This window comes from Mustela nigripes, chromosome 1, assembly GCF_022355385.1.
Source record: "Mustela nigripes isolate SB6536 chromosome 1, MUSNIG.SB6536, whole genome shotgun sequence".
NCBI classification, from domain to species: domain Eukaryota; kingdom Metazoa; phylum Chordata; class Mammalia; order Carnivora; family Mustelidae; genus Mustela; species Mustela nigripes.
The window spans coordinates 223,324,808-223,328,912 of NC_081557.1; positions in this window are offsets into that span (position 1 = coordinate 223,324,808).

The window sequence follows — 4,105 nt, forward strand, 5'->3', positions numbered from 1 at the left end:
TGATCCAGGTTGGATTGAATTTTCTATTAATCTGCAACCAAAAACATCCTATGTAATACAAGAAGTAAGCCAGTCTCAATCCCCACTTGGCTACAATCCACTTCATAGCTTTGACACCTCGAAGCATGCAGTGTATTGAAGACTGCACCAGGATTAATATGGCATTAGGGAGGCAGTGCTCATCAGGGGCCATTACTGCCCAGTGGTATCCAGAAGTGATGATGATGTGTATTAGAGGTGGAAAGTGGAAGAGAAAGATGAACTCCACATGGCAGTCAACATAGTGTATTTTTCTGGGAGTTAATGTAAGACACTCCTGAGACTCTTAGAAATATTTAAGGAATATTCCATTGACTAGTGGATATAAAAAATAAATAATAAATAAAAAGTGGAATATGCTTTCTCACCCTTAAATTGAGCCCTTTTGACTAATAGGGATAGAAAAGAGAGACTAGAAAAAGTTGAACTCCATATAGATGAGGAAATAAGCTCAGAAAATTCAAATAACTTGCCCAAATTCATGTTAGTACACCCACAATTTGAATCAACACCAATTCCTTATGAAAGGATATTTTTATATCGTGTTTTTTTCCTAATATGAGGTACTGCCTTCCTCTGAACAAATGCATCCTTGCTTTTGCCAAGGATTTTTTTTTAAGAAAAACAAAACCATATTTACAATAACACCCACTGACCCAAGATAAGTGCAAATGACCTAAATGGGAATGTTGGTGCCCAGAGGTTCCCTTCTAAATATAAGTTCTCTGATTCTATGATCCAGTGCTTGATTTTCATTATAAATTTTAAACTATATTTCTGAGACTCAATCCATATATTTTAATAATGCATATATTTCTCCATCACCTTAAATAAGAATAAATAGGACTTAATTTGGTATTGGAATAACCCAAATAATTTTCACTGATGGGTTGTTCAGTTGTTAAAAATTGTCTTTCTAATTTCAACCAGTTGACTTCAACTTTGGAACATGTGTAAATTAGTATCCTGACAGAGGGAAGAGACATTTTTCCAAGGACTGGCCAGTACATGTGTGATTTTTTTTCTTCAACAGCCTTGAGGCTGTTGGCTTACCAGTTGCAAGGGTTGAATCTCAAGAGATTCAGAAGCTCAATTTGAATAAACAAGCAAAAGTTTGGATACTTATCAAAACTGTGGCAAAACTGGGCCAAAAATGGCCCCGGTTTTCTAGTGAGGTTTCCAGTATTTCCTGTTTCTAGTAGGACTGGACTATCTTGGGAAGAGTGTACTAATGACTGGAACAAGCTGGACATAACTGGAGAACACTCAAAGACTGAAAAAAAAAAAAGAGAGAGAGAGAAAAGATAGTACATGTGATTCCAGCCTGCAAGAGAGATGGAGAAAATTAAAACATGGTGCTGAAAATATGTATCAATTACTTGATTTGTTGCTTATTGTATTTGCCTAGACAAAAAAAAAAAAGAAAAGAAAAAGAAAAAATCTGAAATATTTTATCCTTTCTGCTATCAGTACTGCCTCAGCAAAAAGATCTACCTCATGGGCCTCAAGCCAACAAACTTATGCAATGGCTTAGTACTGAGGAGGGTAACAGCTATTAACTGCGTTTGGCCATTCCTAAATTACTGTGCATTAACAAGTTGGAAGAGACTACAATGCAATTATGACAAATAATAGTTGACAATGAGTTTTTCTTTCCTGAGCCCAACAGGACTATCCCTAGTCATTCCAGAGTGGTGGGCAATAAATCTATTTGGAAAAAGATTCTGAAGTGTCACTGAAGAGCGAAGTTAACCATCTGTGATAAACACAATTGATCAAAGTGCAACATCCTGTCCAAACTTCTTCCAATGCCTTCCTGTGCAGAAGAGGTTAGAAAGCTAAACAGTATTTCCCAGGCTTCCTTGCAGCTAGAGTTCTAGGCATCATTTTGATTACATTACTGAAATCACCAGTGTGAGATTTGAGGTAGACACCAAGATGAATACTACTGTTCTACTTCTGCCATTTCTGCAGGCAAATAGCACTGTGGCAGAATCAGCATGGTCCCAGCAACTGGTCATTACCTTTGTGTGGGTCTAGTGGCAGGACCAAAGTCATCCATTGTCTAAGTAGGGATTCTACAGCTGGCAAGTTATGAGGGGTTCACTGATTATGGCATATTCTTGATAATGTTGGTGTCCTGACTATTGTGTTGGATTTTTTTTATTATGGTGGTGGCTGGTACTGGAGCCAGCAGCTGCAGAAGCAACTTCTTGATTATGGAAGTTTTTGTAGCTAATTTGGCGTTCTGGTTCTATGGCATGGCTTGAGTGTTGTTCCTGTAAACTCAACCTTCGCAGTGGTTATCTAAGCCACTGAATACTCATTAATAAATGCTTTTCTGTTTAAAATTGACTAGAGTCTGTTTTGTTTTCTGCAACCAAATGCTAACTCGTGCATCTCCTCCCCAAGGTGGGTCTACAGAAATCCCAACTTCTTCCCAGTTTCTGCACGTGGACCTGAGATAAAATGAATGAGTGAAGGTGGAATAGAAAACGGGAGGGATGTTCTCAGGAGCTGACTGATGTGGAAAGATTTTCACCCAGGATACCATTCCTTAATTGAGAAATTGAGAAAGAGAGAGAGACTGAGAAGCCAGGGAATGGAGCCCAGTTTAGATCAGGAGAGAAATTAAATTCTGTTTTAAATGGAAGTGGCTAAGATGAAGATAGAGACTGAGGATGAGTTGGAAGATCTGTAGCAAAAGAAGATGACAGTGTGGAGCAAGAAGAGAGGTGCAACTCTGGGTACTCCCAAGTTCTTCAGGTTGCCATGAATTTAGTTAGAAATTGGCTCAAATACCCATTATACACACCCTATAAATGTAGCATTCCTCCCACCATGCCAAAGTGCCTTGGAAAGGGGAGGTGACTCATATTTTCTTTAACCCTCTGAGGTTCCTACTTCTACTGTTTCTCCACCTTTGTTTCCTGCTTCATCCTCCACAAGAGGATTTCCTCAAGGTGTTGTCCTCAAGCCAACCCTTTAAACACTTCACTTTCCAAAGCGCCACCAATTTAAGATTATGTGTAGCAGACTTCACTCAAAGGTTGAGATATTACATCACTGCTTATTACAGAAAACCACAAAGTTGAATATGAGTTCCTTTCTTTTAAAATCAATTTGGTCAATTTGATCCTCAAAGAATTCTCTTTGGTTCTTTCCTTCACTTGATGCCTGACTCATCCTGCCATGTAGTCAAGACCTTCCTGATCTTTCCAACAAAGTCTTACATATTTCTTTGTTGGGCAGTTTTAATATTTATTGCATTTCTCATTCAGCCTTGCCTGTCCAGATGGTCCTTTCTCCAACAAAATGGCTCATTGAAACACTTTGTCTCCTAAGAGATGTTTTACCACTAGTTCATAGATCAAGGTAGAAGGTGGATTTGCAGACGTAGTAGAGGGTTTATATGAACTAGAATCCCAGGGAGAGATGAGAGATAGCTTCCTGCCTCACCTGGAAGGGATGATTCTCCTTGAACCCTTCCCACTGAAATGGGGGTAGAACAGCAGGGATAGGAAATGGCACAAGGAACTTAAGAAGGAAGACTATTTCAACGCTCATTCCTGGAAGGTTAGGAATCTGGTGGACTGGTCTTTTCTCTTTTTGATTCAATCTTGGTACATCCCATAGTGGTAGAATATGGTAGTTAGGAGTCTCCCTGCCAGAATAGATAACCCCATTCCACTACTCACCACTTAACATGACTTTAAGGCAAGTTTGTCTGACACTTTGCAGTTGTCAAGTGAGAACAAAAATAGCACTTATCTTGTAGACATGATGGGAGAATGAAATGAGAAAATGTATGAAGTTCATAGAACACTGAAATATCTACAGTACTCGGTAAAAGCCATCTGTTATTATGTAACAGAAATGACACATCAAAGACACAGCACAAATCAGTTGGGCAGCAGAGTAAGATTAAGGGATGGAGCCCCCACTTGACTGTTGAAATACACTGTAGATGTAGCTTAGTCTGCCCTAGACTCAGTTTCTTCATCCATAAACTAGGGATGATTATACCTATTTCACTGGGCTCTTCTAAGGATAAAAGACAATAATG